At 43.8% G+C, this 22,154-nt stretch overlaps 1 pseudogene; it reads left to right on the top strand.

The window, feature by feature from the left end:
* LOC107106028 overlaps positions 1-21,731 on the top strand; it is a 36,821-nt pseudogene extending 15,090 nt beyond the window's left edge.
* Positions 21,732-22,154: the final 423 nt, after the last annotated feature.

Raw genomic sequence — 22,154 nt, forward strand, 5'->3', positions numbered from 1 at the left:
AAGAGTGCAAAAAAGGGTAACTAGAATGATAAAAGGTTTGGAACACTTTCCCTATGAAGAAATGTTAAAATGCTTGGGTCTCTTTAGCTTGGAGAAACAATGGCTGAGGGGAGACATGATTGAGGTTTATAAGATTATGCATGGGATAGAGCAGGTAGAGAAAGAGGTACTTTTCTCCCTTTCTCACAATACAAGAACTTGTGGGCACTCTATGAAATTGCTGAGCGGTTGGGTTAGAACAGATAAAAGGAAGTACTTCTTCACCCAAAGAGTGATTAACACATGGAATTCACTGCCACAGGAGGTGGTGGCAGCTACAAGCATGGACGGCTTCAAGAGGGAATTAGATAAGCATATGGAGCAGAGGTCCATCGGTGGCTATTAGTCACAAGGTATAGATAGGGACTCAGGGGCAAGTGATGCTCTGTATTTTAGTGCTTGGGGTGGTGAATAGTGTGAGGGCTCCTAGTGTCCTGGCCCCACTGCTGGACCTGGTGATATCACCTGGTATTTTTGGCCACTGTGTGACAGAGTGTTGGACTGGATGGGCCATTGGCCTGATCCAACATTGGCTTATGTTCTTATGTTCACTGCTCAGGAGATTATGGCAGCCATATATTCCACTGTGAAATGGAAAGTCAGTGGAGGGAAGGTAGGATTGGCTGAGCGTGAGGATCAAGGAGAGAAGTGTGTGGGGAAAGCTGAGTCAGGAGGGAGAGAAAATGGGGTAAAATGATGGGAAATGGGTCAAGAGAAAAGAAATTCATGTGCCCTGTGAGATGACATGTGAGTCTCTTGTTCTGCTTTCTTCTCCTTGCTTCAAGTTCTAGTTTAAATAACATGCAAAAGGCAAACCCTGGGTGCAAGCAAAGAAGGGGATATATTCAGTACTACGAGTTTAGGTTTCAAACATATGTCATCTGCTTCTCAGCATCTTGCATTTTGCTTTTGATATCATAGGTAAAGGAATTGTGCCATAGGACTACACCACGCCCTTGCATATAGATGTAGAAGGCAAGCTTGTTTACTTGCCCTTGTTTGTAAATTGCCAAGGGAGAGTGTTTTTGCTTCCTAACCTTTTGCCCTCTAACGGTAGGAAATGAGGTCTCAGCAGGAGGGCTTACTCTGATTCCATTGTTTCCTCTGTCTGTGAGTAGGATGATGTATCTTCCCTGCTTGTCTGCCTGCAGTCACGGTACTGCCTCCAATAAATTACATTTCAAGCGCGAACCTTGGTGCGTCATTTGCACATAAAGGAAATGAAGCTTTGTATGACAGTTCGATGACTCAGTTACAGGGAGACCTAGAGAGCCATCTTTGGCGATATGAAAAACATCAAAGCATAAAAGGATTCTTGTGGCACCTTAAAGATGTCAGGGATAGTGCCACATGATTCCTTTTTGTTTTTGCTTCAGCGGGCTAACATGGTGACCCCACAGGAATAAAGAACATCAGAAAGTCCAGTTCAATGAAAGACTTTGCACGGTGGAGAAGATATACTCCTACTCCAGCACACACGTAACAATCAGTGTGAGGTGCATCCTTCACATGTGATCTATCTTCTTTTTTCCAGGGAGAGGAAAACACAAATTGGCCATCTGCATGTGGTCCCTTTTTTTGTATGTTCTTATGGATTTCAATATGTCTAAATGAATCTCCATTTGTGTTTCACTGAGTAATTGGTTATGTTGAATCTGCTCTTCTGTTGCATTCAGTAGTTTTTACTGAATGTGTTTATGAGCAATTTGAAGCGGGTCTTCTCAGAATACTAATGTCTCTATAATAGGATTTACTCCCATGAAAGTCTTCTTAGGATGGCAGTAGGCCATCAGTAAAACAGGCTGTTTTCAACCCAGCCATGTGTGTGTGATTTAGTTATGTGTTTAACCAGGGGTCATTTCATAGAAAAAGAGGTACAGGAGCTCATTAGCATAACTCATTCACATAACTTATTTGCATATGCCACACCCCCTGACATCACCAGAAGTGTGTAAGAAGGCAACACCCACCGCTCAGGCTCAGCTGAACTATTTTGGATTGCTAGCTATTGGTGGGGAGGAACGTGCAGATCTGTCCTTGCAGAGGAGGGAGAGCTTGTACCTGAATAAAACTTGGTCTTAAAGGTGCCACTGGACTGTTTTGGACTGGGGGGCTGGGGGGGGGCTCTGCAACTTATCTGGCTGCTTCTTGCTCTGACTGAGGGCTGCTGGGAGCAGGGGGTGGGGCTTGTTGCATGTGCCCACCCCCCTGGGCTCTTTACTGCCGGAGCTCCACTCCTGTGTGTTTATCCCAGTAGTGTGTTCTCTCCTCCACCATGTGAAAACTCTTCCTGGCCTATTAGAAATCAGAATTGGGTCTAAGCTTAGAATCAGCAAGGGACCATGGTAAACAACAGGGCATTCCAATGAGCCTTTAAAGATATCCCAGGGCTTGTCTTATAGTGAACTAGTATAATACAGGTCTTAAGTGTTTACTCTGTTTGGTAGCCCTGCTTTTAGAGATAACCAGGAGCAGACTGGCCATTCAGGCCACTAGGAAAAGTCCCAGTGAACTATTGGCCTAGGGTACTGCCCCCCGCAACCGGGACACTTCGGCCCCAAGAAAGGAGTGGCTCACACGCTGTGCAGGACAAGCAGCAGCTGCTGCCACTGTGAGGCAGTGGACTGCCTGAGCCCTGTGCAGGGTGGGAAAGGAGGCCCCATGCCAGATGTGTAAGGAAGTGCCCAGCTGAGCCCCATGCAGTGAAGGAGACACTCAACTAAGCTGCACATGGCACAGGGCTGATGAGGTAGGCTCGTTCTCCCTCCCTCCTTCCCTCCTTTGGACTGGGGGCAGGCTGTGGGGCAGGGCCCCTGCTCCTGGATGGTTTTTCCTGGATGGTTATTCCCACTTTGCTCCTGCTCTTAACTTAACATCAAGGGACTGAAACCAAGCTCTAGTATTTTCAGCACGTGTTCTGAACTATACATAGCCTCCTTCCAGTTGGACACCTGCCTTTTATTTTATGTGCTACTGCCATGTTATATTTTTGTGGCGACTATGTTTTCTGCATGAGAAAAATCCTGGTGAGAAAAGCCATAAGTATCTGTTTAGCTTTGATGTGTCTCTATTGATAAAAATTGAAATGTATGGTTGTATAGCATTCTGTTCCAATGAGCTTGAGGAAGCAGAAGCTCATATTATAAAAGCATAGCAGGTTGCCTATTCTATTTTCTTCAGTAATTTGTTTTTACTGTTCATTCTATCCCCTAAGGGCCAACCTGAGCTTTGATCACTTAGGTCACTTTGCTAAGGATGAAGAGAAGCTATCTCGTTTTCAGGTACTCCCTTTACTAGTTTTCATTTGTTGGCATGGTCAATTGGCGTGCCAATTGTATATATGTGACCTGTTGATCTAGACTTGAAGATGCAAATAGTTGCTGTCCAAGGTCTGCACACTAACCACACTATTCACAGGGTTCATAGTGATTCCCACCCCACACACATATCGATGCGGAAAAGTATAGAGCATGAGATGTGACTGATCCAGCATACCATCTTAAACTTCCTATTTTAAAAGTCTGTTTGAAAATCCTTTTGGAACTCTTTGAGCAAAAGCTGTTCCCTGCCTATCCACTTTATGGTTCTAAGGATTAATTTACATCTATATATCTAATTCTAAACATGGCTCCTGAGTGTGAATCACAAATGTACACAATGGGACGTGTTGATGAGGGCAGGGAATTCTCTGCCAATTGGGGGAAGCCTCCAGATTTGCAGGAAAATCTGAAAAGGAAACAAAACTGTGAATCAGTGTGTTTCAGAACAACCATAATTTTCTGCCTAACACCAGTGTCCCCTGAGAAAATTAACTTGTAGTGATTTAACTATGTAATAAATATTTACATGAACTGACTTGTATATATTTCGCAGCTCACCACAGCTGTCTCATTGTATCAAAATCATTTATTCAGTGGCTGGATTACTCATTCACAATGAATGCATCCTGCATGAGTGGCTTTTGGAAAAGGCTGTATTATATAATGGGCTGAATACAGTGGAAGTTAGGCAGATCTAAATCCCCTTAATCTCAATAGAAGAGAGTGAAGTATATGCTCAAAGAAAAGGGGACATAAGGTTCTAAATTTTAGCTGGACTGAGCAGGAATTGTTTTGAATTTCCTTCCAGTTGGCTTAGAAGGGGGCTGTTTCCTTCCTGTTCCACATTGTTGGTATGGTAACAGTTGCCAACTTGCAGGTGATCTCAGGCTACTGAGATCAGTTCCTCTGGAGAAAATGGCTGTTTTGGAAGGTGGACTCTATGGCATTGTACCCCACTGACGTCCCTCCCCCCCAGCCCCCCGCCAGGCTCTACCCACAAATCTGCAGGAATTAACTTAGAGTTGGCAACATCAGCCAACCTCTTAGAGGCTTTAGTAGCACCCTAGATATGGTTGGCTTAATCATTAGTCCATAAGGACTAGTTAGAGTCTAATTAGTGAATTAGGGAATAGTGTTGGTTGCTAAGTTTGTCTGTAGGGCATTAGCACCTTGAGGCATTTTGCAGTGAAAGGGACCGTTCCCCCTTCATGGGCTTGTGCAGTTGGGTAGGGGGTGGGAGGGAACTGAGCAGCACCAGCCAACCTCTTAGAGGCTTTAGTAGCACATGTGGGGAGATGCTGGAACTGAATACCTGTCTGTGTTGCTTGCAGCAGCGCAGGCTAAGTATGGAGCCAGAATGGAGTTGCTCACACTAGCAGCTAGCATAGGATGCCTGGTGGTAGTAGCCGATACAAAAATTCAGGAGATGTTTCATTAATGATTCAGATCAATGAAGAAGGAGAAGAAGGAGAAGAAGGAGAAGAAGGAGAAGAAGGAGAAGAAGAAGAAGAAGAGTTGGACTTATACCCTGCCCTTCACTTGGAGTCTCAGAGTGGCTTACAAACACTTTCCCTTCCCCTCCCCACAACAGACACCCTGTGAGGTAGGTGGGGCTGAGAGAGCTCTGAGAGAACTGCTCTTGAGAAAACAGCTCTGACAGAACTGTGACTGACCCAAGGTCACTCCAGCTGGCTGCACATGGAGGAGTGGAGAATCAAACCCGGTTCTCCAGATTAGAGTCTGCCGCTCTTAACCACTACACCAAACTGGCTCACATTCTTGTGTCTTCATTCTGGGGCGTGGGAGAAACAGTCCCAGCAGTCCCTTCTTCATCTAGTCATTGCTATGATGTAGCAGTAAACAACTGGGAGTGGTAAAAGGGATCATTATTATTGCAACCTTTAGCCTGGATGTAGGTAAGTATGAAGAACTTGCTGCGTTAACATATTTCAGGATATACCCTCTCGCCTACAGACCCTCGCTTGGGACTTTCCCAGGGTACCATCTTTTGAGGATAAAACATTGGGATCTACTAGGAGCAGAGACTTTTCAGTTATTGCTTCTGCATTGGTGCAGCAGCTGTATTTTGCACCACCACAAAGTTCTGATACAAAATATATAAAACCCATTTCCATGAGATAGTCATCATACAAACAAAGTTAATGCATAAATAAATAAAATGTCGGAACACGGCATTCTATTCTTCCAGGCCTTGTGTTTTGTTCTGAGTTCACTGGGCTATTATAGTTTATTATAGTTCCATTATGGTTTACGCCTGTGTTTTATATTTTACACTAACCTACTGCAGATGGTTTTGGTGACACATCTATGCTAACCAGAGTTTATTGAAGGAAGGATGAAATATAATAGATGCACATACAGCTGGTGTAAATAAATAGTAATTGTTCCTTGAAAGGCACAGAAGAGCCATGTTAGGTTTGGATGAGTTAACAGAGGATACCAGTGAATGAGAAGAATACACGAGAGAGAAATCAAAATAAATGCAAATATAATCCCAACAGTTTATAGTTGTGAAATTGGTTTGGCAGTATCTCTGGTAGCAAAAACATCACTTTCTGAAAAGAAGGAATGTGTGAAACAAGAACTGAGAAAAAACTGCACTTGATAGCTTCCTTCAGTCCAAACATTTATAAACTTATGTGTGACAGACTGGAGAACATTTCAGATAACCATGTATTAGTTTACAATTCAGGACTAGCCTGTAAGGGGGGGGGATCTATGTAGCCTACTGTCTATATTTGGAAATAGTAATTGCTGAACTTATTATGTCCTCATTCTCTGGGTTGCTTCGTGTCTTTCTTTTGCAGGCATATGATCAAGACAAATAATTCAACCATCCAGAAGATCTGATATGATGTTAAAAGAGAAAGTGCCTTTCTGGAAGAATGGAACACTTGAAAATAATTACAGGTCAGATTCACTGGTATGAAAAGGAAGTGAATGGTTGAAGAAAATGGATGGCTAGAGAGCCAACGTGGTACAGACTAGGCCTGGGGAGATCTGAGTTCAAATTCCCCCTCAGCAATCAATGTGCTTTCCTTCTAGATTGCCTATCAGTGCTGGATCTGGGAGGTACTGTTTTGCTGTTAAACTAAAGCTTAATTCTGACAAGATGGAGGCACTACTAGTAGATAAAGGATGGACGTGGGTATTGATGTGACTCCTTTCTGCATAGAGTTGTATCCCCTCTAAAAGAGCAGGTTTGTAGCTTGGGAATGCTGCTGGACACAGGCCTTCTGCTGGACAAATAGCTGGCAGAGGAGGCCAGAGGTTCCTTTGCCAGATGTGGTTTTACTTGGGTAAAACAAAAGATTTTGCCATGTAGTCGGGGCAGATGGGGGGGAAACAGTCCTGGAAGAAGGCCAGCCTGCCCCTGCTCTTCAAAAGAGGGTGGTAGCATCTACTTGGCCAGCCTGGAACAAGAAGTGCCTGGCCAAGGTAGATGGGCAGAGTGAAGCCCCATCCTGGCCTTCACCACAGAAAGGCGAGGTGGAGCAACCCTGTCTCATCTCTTGCTGGGCAAGACCAGGCTGAGTGGCTCTGTCCCATCCCTCACTGCAGCAAAGCCAGGTGGCATCTCCTCATCCTTGCTGGGAAAGGGTGAGGCTGGGAGGGGGTGGTCCAGTCCATCCTTCGCCGTGCTGAGGCTGGGTGGAATGACCCCGTCCCTCTGTTTGGCCTAGATAAAGAGTCCAGTGGCCCCTTAAGAGGACTACATTTATCATGGCATAAACTTTCATGTGCTGGAGTCTACTTTACTGGAAGATGTAAGGTGCAACTACACTTCTGTTTTTTCCTGTAACAGACTAACAGTGAAATTCTAAGCCGAGTTATACCATTCTAAATTCACTGAAGTCAGTGGGCTTAGGGGAATGTAACATTGCTACTGCTCTGGAAGGCTTTATAGAGTAAATGTCCTTATGTTTCATGGCTCCCCTCATAGAGAATCATATATTCTAATTTCCAACAGAGGGCGCCATGTGCGGATACTTATTTCCACTAACAGGAAGCTCACTCTGCCCCAACAGCTTTTCCTACATAGTCAGTAGACTACCTGTGTCTGCAGAAAAATCCAAAAAGTTAAAAAATCCCTCCAGGGACAGCTGAATTCCCCCCAATACCTTTTGAAATGGCCTCTGCAGGGATCTAACTCCAGGCATCAACGGTGAGAGAGAGATCAGAGGAGGCTTCTAACTGGCTCTGTCGGTAAAAGGGTGGGGGAAGGCCCCTTTCCAAGCCTCTTTTGGCCTTTCAGGGAGGGAGGAAGGAAGGGAGCCTTGGGGCCTGGCCTGACAAGGGCTGCCAGGGCCAGCCTGGGGAATCCCTAGAGGTTTTGAGGTTTGGGGAAGGGAGAGGCCTCGGCTGGGTATAATGCCACAGAGTCCACCTTCCAAAGCAGCCATTTTCTCCAGAGAGACAGATCTCTGCTGTCTTGAGTTCAGTTGTAATTCTGGGGGGGGGGTCCTTCAGGCCCCACTTAAACTGGAAGCAGTTTAGGGTCACCAGCCGCCCCCCTGGCCACTGACAGGGGATTCTGGATAAGGTTGCCAGGTCCAGGCTGGGAAACTCCTGGAGATTTGCGGGTGGAGCCTGGGGAGGACAGGGACCTCAGTGGGGTACAATGTCACAGAGTCCACCCTTCAAAGCATCCATTTTCTCCATGGGAAGTTATCTCTGTAGTCTGGAGATGAGCAGGAATTACAGGGGATCCCCAGGTCCCACCTGGAGGCTGGCATCCCTAGGCAGCACCCTCTGGGTGACTTGATACCACCTGATTTGCATGACTCAAGTAGGCCCAGCTGCTTGCTACTGTTCATCAGCAGCTACCCTATGAAAGCCGGTGCGGTGCATCAGTTAGAGCTTCAGATTAGGGTCTGCGAGAACCAGGTTCAGATCCCCATCTTGCGGTGGAAGCCTACTGGGTGATTTTGGACCAGTCACATACTTTCAGCCTAGCCAACCTCACAGGGTTGTTGTGCAGATAAAAAGAAGGAGAGAATAATGTAAGCTGCTTTGGTCCCCACTGTGGAGAAATACTGTAACTTTCCTAGGTAGAGGCTGTGGGGGAGGGATGTGGAGACGGAAAGTTGAGGACAGAGAGGCAGATAAAGGTAGGTTGGCTGTTGGGTGGGAAGGAAATTGTGTTGCCAATTCCAGGTTGGCAAATTCCTGGACATTTGAGGGGTGGAGCCTGGGGAGGGTGGGATTTGAGGAGGGGAGAAACTACAGACCAGTATAATGCCATAGACTCCACCCTCCAAACCATACATGGAGGAGAGAGAGAGAAAGAAAGAAAGGCGGGGCAGAAGGGGGTAAGAGTGTGAGAGAGGTAGGGGGAGGCAGGAGGAAGCAAAGGCGTGAGGAATAGGATAACCATCCCACAAGTTTCTTGCAGGTCTCTACTTGTGTTATACTAACTTTTACTGACATGTTTCTGGATGTTCATACTCCTGGACTTCCTGTATCTTTGTTTAAGTATGGAAGATATTTTAAAGATTGTATTCACTTTCAGCTGAACCTTGGTGGCTGTTTTGGGGGAATATGTAAAAAGGTATTATAAATGAAAAAAAATACCTAAGTCTAGAATTGGGACTGCATCAATGTGAAAGGAACTGACAGCACAATCCTAAGAAGAAATACCGCCTCCTCAGTCCATTGATTTTAAAAGAATTAGACGGTTATAACTCTGCTTAAAATTGTACTGTGATTCTCCTACAGTTAGTTGAACTGGTATGAAAAGAACATCAATATCGATTGCATTGACTTATTTAGTCAGGATCTATGGAGGAAGAAGATCTGGTTACTTTTGATAAGTAGTATATGTTTATCAATTAATAGTCCTCTAAACGCGCTGGCTCTTCGGCTTTGAAACGGAGATGAGCACCGCAACCCTAGAGTCGGACTCAACTGGCTTTCGAGCGAGGGAACCTTTACCTTTGCCTTTAAACTTAAACAAAAGGGTAATAATAATGGCATGCATATAGCAAATGTCAGATGTTTAAACCACTTTGCATATATTACCTCAACAATGCCTAAAATATAGAATTGTCCACTCCACATCTCTGCATGTCAAAACAAACTTGCTTGAAATGTTCTATGTTTCTCAGAGCTATTTCTTGGCTGACACTCCTTTCTCTGCCAAGCCCATCTGTTCACTTAATGCTTGAGGCCATTCCTAATTATCAGTCTACCAGATTGCATTCTAGGCTCTCCTTTTCTCAGTTAGCTTTTGGGAGGAAGGTCTGAAAAGAAGAATGGATGGAAATGGCAAAGCTAAAGAGGAAACAATGTGCAGGCCAGTTGTCTTTCATTAATAATAATACATGTACACATCAATTTTCCAAGTGATATGTAAAGCCTGGGCAGGGAAAAAAAGCATTAGGATGAGGCAATGATTACACTTGTTCTTCCAAAGCAAGAGTAATAAACATCTTCACACTTATTTTGTAAGTGCATAAGAGCTTCCCCTCCACTTAATATGCCCCTTATGAATCATTCTTCTAAACTATTAGGAATGTAACAGGTGATTCCCCCCCCCCCGCAATTGGATTTGTTGTTCTATCTTGCTAAGCTCAGCTGTTGGTTTCACTGCAAAGTGTCTCTGAACAGTCTCAGAGCTCTCATCTCACTGGGGGACATCTGTGTGATTGAGTGTCAAAGTGATGGACAACGAACACTACAAGAAAGCAGGAAGTGCATAGAACAAGTGGAAGGTACTTCCAATGAAGCCAGTAGAGCTTTGCAATCAACAAGAGTAAATGACACAACACGCAAAAAAGTAATGGAAGCTCTTGTCAGCCGAGCACGGATAAAAGCAAAGGGCAACTTACCCTTTTCCGCTACATTTTTTTTGTTCCTGGGACAAGCTAATCTATTTAACTACTTCTAGTCAGGAGTATTTTTATTTTGTGTGCTCCATGTAAAGAATGATATTACCAGGTCCAAACTCTTGCTACATTTCTGAGTCCTTATTAATTTGATTTACATTCCTTATTTATTTGAAAGAAGATTAAGTTTTAAATAAAAAACACTTTAACCAGGGGTCATTTCCTGCAGGGAGTGCACAGGAGCGGAGCTTCAGCAGTAAGGAGCCCAGGGGGTGGGCACATGCAACAAGCCCCACCCCTGCTCTCAGAAGCCCTCAGTCGGGCTACGAGGAGCAAGAAGCAGCCAGGTAAGCTGCAGAGCCTCCCCCCGGACCACCTTCAGGTACAAGCTCTTCCTCCTCTGTGAGGGCAAATGTGTGTCCCCCCCCCCATAGCTAGCAATCCAAAACAATCCAGTGGCACCTTTAAGACCAAGTTTTATTCAGGTACAAGGTCTCCCTCCTCTGTGAGGACAGATCTGCACGTTCCCCCCACCCAATAGATAGCAATCCAAAACAGTCCAGTAAAGCCTGAGCGGTGGGTGTTGCCTTCTGACACACTTCTGGTGATATCAGGGGGTGTGGCATATGCAAATAAGTTATGCTAATAAGTTATGCTAATGAGCTCCTGCACCTCTTTTTCTACAAAATGACCCCTGACTTTAATCCTTCTCCAAAGAGTGGAGGCTTTCTTCGTCCAGGCTTTCTTCTGTCCAGTCTGTTGAGGAATGAGACTGATATTTGCTTTATGGATTCATATTTGCTGCCAGATACTACATGGACTGTGCACACAAACACACCCATAGGCTCAAGAACGCTGTACAAGTCACTTGTTGTGAGATACATATAGATAGTGACTTGCTTTAGGCCTTACATGTTAATGAGGTTTCAAATACACAGCTACTTGCCTGAGGGAAGAATGCACACATAGCCATTATGGTCAGCAAACAAAAACTCAAGGAGAGAATCCCCCACTGATGAACTGCTGAAAGACACGTAATACACAGCTCTGTTCTACATCTGAATTGACAGTTTCCTGCCAGATGCATCTCTGATTACCTGGGAAAGGCCAAGCCTCATCTGCACATCAAGGATGTTCCTTGACACCAAACTTTCACACCTCACCAGATGCCATCCCTTGAGTTAGATCTAGTGTTACAAATATTGGCCCAACCCTTTAGGTGGCAACCCCTTACTGCACACACCAATGAGGTTAGTTTTGGGACGGACTAGCAGGTAGGTGGGTTCAAAGACTGGCATAGTTGCCACCCACCAAGAAACCCACCTATAAAAGGTGAAGTCCAGCTGCCTAGCTTTTGCTAGCCGCCTTCCCCCCAACACCCCCTGTCTTCTTTAAACCCCTCTCATGCCCAGCTTCCTATACAAAAATCCTTTGTCCTTACTTGATCTCGTGGTCTGCAGCCACGAGGTCCACACATGCTGGCTGGTTTCTAGCTGTGTGTTAAAATTCCTAGTATATTTTTCTGACCCCTCTATTCTTCATTGAGACGGACAAGCTTCAGGACAGATAAGTATTGCTCTCAATCACCCTACCTGTGGTTTCTGAAGGTGCTATTGTTAATTCTGTATTTCTGAGGAACTTGATTGATTGTATGTGTGAATCTGATTTGTGTGTATGTGATTTATATTCTCTTAAGTAAAAGACAGATTGTTTTGGAACACACCAGTCTCGACTCTTTCACTGACGAACCCTTGGGGTGGGTTGGACCTTAGTATACACAGGCAAGAATCCAGATATAAATTTAGTCTGCCAGCTGTTGCAGATAAAGCAGTTCGGCTAACAAGCCACTGTTCATGGCTAGACCACCCCCTTATTTTTAGCAGCTGAATTTTACCACATGATTTTGCTGCTCGACCATTTTGGAACGATTGTTGATTAAAAGCCCCTCTTCCCGAGAAGCACCATTCGGGCTAAAGTGGATGGGGTAGACAGAAAAAAATGGATGATCCATAGTTGGAAAACCTTCTGCCCATGGAAATGTTCCACTGATTCCAAGCCACTGCATGTTAAAAGATGTCAAAAAACAGCAACATGCACCAAAAGCACAAGATGCTACACAATGTTAAAGTTAATGAGATCTTAGCAACCATTTTGAATTGATTAGGGAGCAAAAACAAAACAAAACAAGAGGCTGCACCCATCTCCAAGGTGAAAGAAGGCCAACAAATGCTGATAGTGAAGAGAAAAAACAAAAACTTGTTGATGAAAAGCCCCTAGGCATTTCACTGTAGCTTCATCAGGGATCTCTAAATGTATTTATCTACAGTGCATAAACATATTTAGAGCTCCTGTGACAAAGCTATGGCAAAATGCATAGGGGAGTCTTAGTATTCTATCAATAGTTTTTAACTTTCCCACTGTACTATCAACATTTGTCTTTGCCTTCTTTCATCTAGGCAGCCAAAGGCAACATGGCCAATCCAACGTGGCTACTGCGTCTTTTTGAAATTTGAGGTAAATTGCAGGGAAAGAACAAGTGGGCAAGAACAAAGTAGAAAAAGGATGATGGAGAAATCTGAAACTGGAGTTAAGGGAGTGAGGAAAGAAACAAAAGGGGGAGATGGAGATGGAGTAAGGGAGGGAAGCAAAGAAATTCTCCAGTAGAGGGGGAAGGAAGGACATGAAGAAAAGCAAATGGATGAGGGGGAGCTGAGAAAGGTAGATAGGAGGGAAGAAAGCAAGCAGGTTAAGGGGACCATCTGAGGGGCTGATGAGGGAGGAAAGGAAGCAAAGCCAAGACAGCATGGAGAGAAGGACCTGTAGGGAGAATGAGACTCTCCCCCGGGAGTCATTACAAGTTTCCCACTTATTTCTTTAATAACGTGAATTAAGGCAGCACAAACGTTGGGGGAATTGAAGGGAAATGGCTGCCAGCTGGAAACAACTAGGCTGAGTGTTTATGTTCTCTCTCTTGCTGCAGGTGTTTATGGACTGGAGCCCATGGCCTTTGCTGGTTGGATTGACCTGGTAGACAGCAGCCCAGGATGTCTTGTATACTTTTCTATTTTTACTTGGGCTTTATAATGTATTCATACATTTGTTTAAGCCATGCCACTTTGGGCCCCCACTGGGGAGAAACGTGGGATAAAAATATACTAAATAAGTAAATAAATACATAATTAACAACTATAAACCAAAAGGAACCTAAAATACAAGTGACATAACTGGCAAATAAAATTAGATTATTTGACAATGGAGTCAGTTATCCACCACTAGTTTGGTAGCAAGCAGTCTATGCAAGAGTCTTATATCTATTTTTCCCTGTTCTAGTCTCTCTTTGGTTCTTCTGCTTGTTACTCCACCACTGTCACTGTTGGGGTGCCTTTCTAGCATACCTCCTTCTGGTGCACCCTGGATAATGCTAAAGAGCTAGAACTTTTGGCTGCCAGACAATGATAGGATTTCCTGGCTACACTACATACATGGAAATACTCAATTAGTCTCAGGACTAATTGACAAGGGGTACTTCAGAGGATGGCGGAAGACCGGAGGGCCTGGAGGGAGCTGGTCCATGGGGTCGCAAAGAGTCGGACTCGACTGTGCGACTGAACAACAACAAACAGGAGACTGCAACTGAATCTGTCAAATGAACATTGAGGGTATAAGCAAATCTAAATGCCAATACTTGTCGAAAATCTTACTGGCCAATAAAATAGATTTAGGTCTTGTTCAAGAAGCTCATCTTGATAAAAAAAATGAAGCCCACCACACAGTGAAAATTGTGGGATATGATGTTATTGGCATCATATACCATCATAGCTACAGCATAGTTACTTATGCACAAAGCGAAACTGCGAAACTGGTATTGATCAATGTCCACAATGACATCCACACAATCATAGTAAAAGTTGGGGAAGTACATGTTTTCAATATTTACAAACCTCCTGCAGTTTCATGGCCAGCACATGTCATATCAACATACCCTCATCCTTCTGTATACACCAGTGACTTCAACAGCCACCATTTCATTGGAGATACATGGTTAATTATAAGAATGGTTAGGCACTTGTTGACTGGTCTGAAGAACATGGCTTGCGTCTCATTTTCGATGCTAAAGACAGAGGCAACTTCAGTTCACCAGCATGGAACAGAGAGTCAAACCCTGATTTAACATTTGTTTCACCTGACTGGAGAAGTCAGCCCTTGCCTATATCCAGATGTGTTCTCGAGGCTTTCCCATACAATCAGCATCATCCTGTAATCCTTGAGCTAGGAATCCAAATACCAATTATCAGGTCTTTTTCATGATGGAACTTTAAGAGGGCGAATTGGGAAGGTTTCAGTGAAGACCTGGATGGGTGTCTTGTATGGGGTCCCTCCAACACATAATAACTACTGCTGAGTCATTGGAGCTGTTATATCTGCACCCAAGAAGTACATTTCTCGAAAATATTAAAAAGAATATATTCCAGGCTGTAGCAGTCACAGCAAGAGACTATATCAAAATTTCATCAACAGCGAAGACAAAGAAGCAGAAGATGAACTACTCCATGAAACTGATGCTGCACATAGTCAAAAATGGAAAGGAGCAACTACAAATTTGGATTTCAGGCATTCCAGTAGGAAAGCCTGGAGCCTTTTGAAGAAATGCGGTGCAAGCCCACCTGTGCTCCAAGGAAATCTTGAGATAACATCAAACTAGGTAGCTGCTTGACTCATATCCCTATGCAGAGCTCTGAAGGATTGAGATTTTACAATCTGGATAAAAAAAGAAGTTCCGATTTTGAAATGCACCTGCCTTGAAGACTACAAGCTGTCAGGGGATTTCAGTTCTGATGAGACTTCCAAAGCACTGAAGGACATCAGCAGTGAAAAAGCACCAGGCTTTGACTTCATCCATAATGAATTCCTGATCAACAGTGGTATGTTCACTACGAAGTGGCTCGCAAAGTTTCTCACTGACATCATGAGAACAGGAAGACTCTCAGCGGAATTCAAGAAAACAAAGATAGTTGCTATTCTGAAACCTGAAAAACCAAAGCATCTGGCAGAAAGTTACAGACCTATTTCCCTTCTGAGCTCCTGCTATAAACTCCTGAACAGAATCAGTGACAGAATTAACAAACATGTCCCTATAGAGCAAACAGGATTTAGACCCTGTTGTAGTTGTGGTAAAGGTAAAGGTTCCCTTGCTCGAAAGCCAGTTGAATCCAACTCCAGGGTTGCGGTGCTCATCTCCATTTCAAAGCCGAAGAGCCAGCGCTGTCCAAAGACGTTTCCATGGTCATGTGGCTGGCATGACTAAACACCAAGGCGCACGGAACGCTGTTCCCTTCCCACCGAAGTGGTACCTATTTATCTAATTGAAATTTCTTGCTTTCGAACGGCTAGGTTGGCAGGAGCTGGAACTAGAGACAGGAGCTCACTCCATCATGCGGCACCCAGGTCTCGAACTGCTGAACTACCAACCTTCCACAACCTGCAGTTCAGCATCTTAACCACTTGAGCCACCGCAGCCCACCAAACTATTTTCCATCTGTTTCTTCACAGGAATGTGTGTTGTGCTTTCCAGGGTGATGTGACAGAACTCTTTGAACTCTCCCCAGCTGCAATTGAGTGGGTTAAAATTTTAGATATTATTATTTAGGGGAATTGCCCAATCGGTCTGCATACCTGTTGTATCAACTTCGTTACATATTTTATATTATATGCTTCCTTGTGTAACTCTGCCATATGATAAACAAACTATCACTGTTATTTCCACCTCATCTTGATATTCTGTGCCTCTTCCTTTATTGGTCCTCACTCCATAATTCTACAGGAACAAATATTACAGTTCCTATACAAGATTTTTGTGGGTGGGTGGGGGACCAAACAAGACAGAAGTGAAAATTTTAAAAATCCTACAAAAGAAACAGGAAATAAAACTATATTTTTGATCCAACCAAATTTTTCACTCAACCTCAACTAATCCCTACTTAATACATCACCTGTATCATGTAACTTATGTTCATGCAGGTCCTGTGAGCCTTAGCATAGCCCTTTTGGTGATCAAAGAGGACCCCCCTCATTTTTGTGGCAGTGTAAATATTGGATAGATCCCACCCTCTGGATCCCTAAGGACAGCACAGTCACCTGAATTTCATCCATCATTAATAGATGCTGGATATGGTTCTAAAATAGGTATTTCAGAAGGAAGATATCTTGCTGTATCAGATGAAAGATCCATCTAATTCTGTTTTCCACAGTAGGCTGTCAGATGTTTTCTGGAGCACACCAGGAGGGTATGGAGGGAATAGCCATCCCCATAGAGACATGTTGCTTCTGAATTTGGAGACTCCATTTAGACATCATAAAGTATTCTTCACGAATGTGTCTAATCCCCTTTTAAAATTTTAATCTGCCATATACTGAAGTCCACTGAGTTCAGTACTACTTTGATTGGCAATGGCTTTACAAGGTCAAACACCAATATTTTACCCAGCTCTGCAGATGGAGATCATTTTAATTACAGATGTGAGGAAGTGACCTTCTGCATACCAGGCATGTGCTCTACCACTGAACTATGACCAAATGTAATTTCACACCAAATGTAATGTGCTCACCTCACATAAGAGGAAAGCAAAGTATATGCTAAAAGCTGCATGTGAATATTTTGATTTTCTTTGGGATGCATGCTTGGAAGAAATAACATCTTTTTGATTGAACTAAGTGGGCTAAAGCTCAGTTTTGAATAAGGAAAGGATAAGTGAACATTAATAATAATCTTCATCACATTTGTCAATAGTTCCTTTGCATTTTTATCCAAGTATTTGCCAGACTGAGCTAAAGATGGGTGCTCCTTAGCTCCTTAGCTACAAAGGACTATCTTTGCAAGTAATTAGAACTGCCAAGGAGTAAGTTTATATGTGGTCACCACATAGTTAGAAGTCACCTGAATCTAATTTAAACAATTCAGAGTGCAATGTTAAGTAGAGTTATACTCTTCTAATCTTCTGAAGTTACTGGGTTTAAGAAGACTATAACTCTGTTTAGGATTGCACTATATTAGTAACAGGTCAGTTATCAATTTACTTGCATTGTTCAGCCACTCTGGAGTTGGTTTCAATAGTGGAATTGCATCATAGGTCCAACCCCCCATTCGGTGCTGATTTCTTGGGATTTCTTTAATTATTTCGCCAGTCGTACAGGAGCTGTTCACAGAAAAGTAGCCATCACATAGATAGAGGATCATTTCAAAGACCCCAGAATGAATCTTTCTTGTAATCAAGTCTGGAAACATTTATAGTCTTTTTTTTTTAAAAAAATCCTCTCTTGATATGACCATTTGATGCCAAAGATTGCACCGCGTATACAATTGTGCAATTGATGGGGAAGATGACATGCACATTTTAAAAGCTATAAGATGAGGCTCTTCTGGAACAATGAAAACAACAGCAACAGGGAGTTCCTAATACATCCAGAACTGGAGAAAAATAATCTTATGCTTGTCATAGATTCAAATGGGTGCTTATTTTCTCTACACATAATTTAAAAACCTTTACTGAGGAATCACTGGGGAAAACAACTTTTCAAAAAGCCTTTCCATTTTGACTGCTGAATGCTTTCAAAATTCTAATGGTAAGAAATGGCCTTGAACAGTAAGCCATGACTCAAAACATTTCATCCCTGAAAGCCTTTGGGTCCCCCCCTGGGTGCTTAAAAAAGTGAATAAAAATGGTCATCTTCTATTTGATAGAAATATTAAAGATTTTCTAATGTTTAGAAAACAGCATAATGGCCATTAGATACATTGATTTGTGTAGATGTAACAGGATCCATTTTGTTGGCTTATTAGCAGAAAACTTTGTCTGCCTTTGTGCAGGAATAATGAGATGTACAGCATCTGCTGAGTGATCCAGGAGGAGGCACATTGTGTATTCTCTATGCTCTGACAGCAGGAAAGGGCAGCAGGGGGAGAACAGGGGTCCACAGTACGCAGGCAGACTATACTTGTTATGCATATTGTAGTTTATTGTAACATCTGCTGTGACTTTTAAACATGGCATAAGACATAGCTGAACACCTGTAGGGTTGGCTTTAAACCAGGACCTGAAGCCACCTGCACCAAACAAACCATGGTTAAAAGAGGCTGTTTCTTATCCCTCCTGGCTCTCTCCTTGCAAAGGGACAAGGAGGTCTTGCACTGTCTTCCTGCACATACCTTATGGGGGCAGGGCTTGATGTGGCAAGCTAAACCATGATTTCACTATGTATTCGAGTAGGGATGGGCACGGACCAGGAAAATGTGGTTTGGTTCATGGAACATGGCATGCCCGGTTCAAGAACCGTGAATCGTCATGAACTTTTAAGGGCCAGATGAACCAGTTCAGTTTATGAGGTTTATGGTTTGCTAGAATGCCCCGCCCCATCATGCCAGAGACACCAAACTCATAGGGGACCTCTGGCTGTCTCTCCTCTACCTGACCTCCAAGTTTAGTGAGGATTGGATTTATGGGGTCTGGGTTATGATCCCCCCCCTAAGAAGATGAGCCTGCTTTGTGGGGAGGGCGGGGTATAAATTTGAAAATAAATAAATAAATAAATGCCCCCAGGAAAGTGCTTTCTGGGCGCACTTTCTTTGGGTGCTTGTAACTTGGACCCCATTAATCCAATCCTCACCACACTTGAAGGCATGTAGAGGAGAGTCAGCTGGAGATTCCCTGTGAGTTTCGCATCTCTAGCTAGCACAGGATTCGTTCTATACACTCCTGAAACTGTGCCTGTGAAAAGGACCAAACTTGGAGGGCATGTAGAGGAACATTTGAGGGAGGTCAGCTGCACGTTTGGTGTCTCTCGCTTGCAAAGGATCTGTTCTATACACTCCTGAACCTCCTGAACTTATGCCTGTCACAATGACCACTTGTGTGTCTTTAATAAAATGGAGGTGGGAGCAGAGAAAAGTTTGGCACTAGTGAGAACTGATTTTATTTTTGAGCTGCTCTTCCTAGGCAGCTCTCTAGATGGGGTGTGTGGGGAGCATCAACAAGAAAACATCCAGTTTAAACCATGCTACTGCATTGGTATTATAATTCAAAACCATTGTTAAGACTAACAGTGGGTAATAAACCACCCACGTATCCTGGCCTCAGATCTTGGTTTCAGGTATCTGAACTAACCATAGTTATTGTGTAGCCATGGCTTTGAATGATCAGTTAAACTAGGGTTAGTTTAATTAATTCATGGTTTCATGTTATGTCTGAACCAACCTGAAGTGTTAAAGAGATGCAATCTGCTGAGAAAGGCCGATGCTACATAAATGTCATGTGACCTAGTGGTATTTAAGGAAGCAAAGATTGTTATCAGTGTTGGCTCTCCTTGTTGTTCACTGTTTTCTTTGGAAGTGGACTATGACTTTGCCAGGAAGTGCTATAATGGAGCTGTGAGCAATCCATTTGGTCCGATTTCCTTAAGTAGGTTGTAATAATTCCAAGAAGATTTCTGTTTTGTGTCTTGTTTTAAGGGAAATATCTCTAAAGGATCAGCAGGAGATGCGTTATGTTAATGGAAGACCCTGATTGTTACAAGTTTCCGTTCTTTGAAAAATGGAAGTGTTACTGTATGTGCTCCCTCCCCCAAGCAGTGAAGTTCCAGGAAGGATATTACAGGGTTTAATGTCCCTGTAGAGATCTCCGGAAATGTATGGCATTTTTGTGGTATCTGAGATCTTCCAGGAAAACCTAAACTGAAGCTGCCTCTATTCTCATACACTCACCCACCTCCATGTACTCTAACAGCGAAGGTTATAGAGCAGGTTTACTCAAAATGGGGGGGGGAGGTGGATAGGAGCCTGAGAAATTGCCAAAATAAGAGGAAGAGGAGGAGGAATCCCAGATCGTGCACTGAACTGGCCTTTGTAAATAGTTTAATGTGTGAGTGAGATTTTGATTTATTTCCATGATCAAATGTCCCTTGGAAGCACCAGTCGATGTGTTTGCACACCAAGGCCTAAAAGAAGGAGAAGCAGTGAAATTTATTTTAAGAAGTCTTCCAAAGGCCTTGTATCAATATAGATAACAGGTCCAGGTGGGATTCCCTGTTTAGGAAGTGAGAGACAAACCAAAGGAAAGACAGTACAGAAAATAAAGCCAAAGGTAGCTAGAGACTACAATTGTGGTGGCCTTGATCATCATGCTGAGGAATGTACTCTACCTCCACATCCAAAGAAGTGCCATTACTGTCATAGTACCGCACACATGGTGGAGAACTGTCCGCACAAAACTGTTCCACAGCAGCACGAAGCAGAACCCCAGCCTTCTATGTCAATGTTTCAGAGAGAAGGAGCAGGGGCTCATGGATATATATCTTTATGATATCCTTATGAGAGAAGGACAGACATCTTAGAAGGTTCAGGCAAGTCACCACAAGAAGCTGCTTCCAGTATCTATCCATTATTTTGCATAGGGTGCCACATGTATGATTATGTACCCCCTGGGTGGAAATCATGGGTGTGTGCTTGCTACTTGGAGCTCTTGGCTCTCAGAGAGCAGATTTGTTCCCTTGAGGCTAGGGTTGCCAACCTGGAGAAGATGAGGCAGAAAGAGAGGTTTGGGGAAGAGACCCTTAGGGACTTACCAGAACAGTCCTATTCCTGTGCTTACAGCTCTTCTGCTGTTGTGGATAGTGAGAGCCTCTAGGTCAGAGGGCAGCAGACTGAGAGCAGGGATGTGATCCCTTAGAAGGGACCCCTCCCTTTGGCAATAGACCGATAACCTCTTGTATGAAGGATACCCATCGGGGGTTGGGGGGAGGTGGGCTTTTGTTAGTGGGTGATTTGGTCATTAGGAATATAGAGCGTGGGATCTGGGACAGGTATTTTGACGGCAAGGTGACTCGCTTGCTTGATTTGAAGGTTGCAGACATCATGTGCTGTCTAGATAGGATGAAAGAGTGGTGGGAAGGAGTCAACAGTCAGGGTGCACACTGGCAACAGTGACATTGGGAAATGTTCATCATGTGTTCCTGTAGGAAAAATTTAGGTTACTTGGCAGAAAGTTAAAGGCCAGGACCTCACAGGTAGTATGCTCAGAATTGCTACTGGTTCCACGTGCAGAGCCAGCTAGTCAGACACAGATCAGAGGTCTCGATGTATGGATGGGAAAGTCATGCTGGGAGGAAAGGCTTAGATTTGTTAGGCACTGGGGAACTTTCTGGGATGAGTCTAATTTGTACGAAAGAGATGGGCTTCACTTGAACCCAAAACAGAACCAGGCTGCTGGGGATTAATATAAAAAAGATGACAGAGCAGCTTTTCAACTAATCCTGGAGGAAAGCCGCCAAGAGTTGGGGAGCCTCCGGTTCAGGACAACTCAGTCCAAAGGGATGATGGCGTAAAAACTAGGGGTGTACAACCCCCCCCCCACCTGGTATTTTTTGTGTTAAGGTATATTAAGTTTTCTTGTGATCTCTGCTGATTCCTGTTCCCACTGCAGCCCTTGGACCTCATGCCATGCCGTTCAAGGAGTTCCCAGATCCTCAGGAGTGATGGGTTGGGTGTGAACTCTGTGCAAACTATTGAGTCAGTAAAGTTTTGCTCACTTATGGAATCCCAGTTACAGCTCTTTGAGCCCCGCCCTGTGTTTCTTGTTCATAAGAGTGACCCCTGCTTTCCCTGAATGAGCACTTGTATGAACACATATAATGTGTGAATTGGACAATCAGTTGCATGCCAAGCTGCAGATCAGCTGGGGCGTCTTGGAGCTGAGAGTTCCACTCCACCAAGGCTGGGGGCTGGCTCTCGGTACAGCTGAACACACCCAAATAAAAGTTGGAAAAAATTGGCTGACAAAAGATGGGGAGATGGCAGAGAAGCTCAATGAATTTTTTGCTGCTGTATCCACTGTGGAAAGTATGGGGCATGTACCCAAGCCAAAGTCACTATTTTCAGGGAGTCTGAAGATCTGAGCCA

The sequence above is a fragment of the Gekko japonicus genome, unplaced genomic scaffold (assembly GCF_001447785.1).
Source record: "Gekko japonicus isolate JY-2015 unplaced genomic scaffold, Gekko_japonicus_V1.1 scaffold778, whole genome shotgun sequence".
Taxonomy (NCBI): domain Eukaryota; kingdom Metazoa; phylum Chordata; class Lepidosauria; order Squamata; family Gekkonidae; genus Gekko; species Gekko japonicus.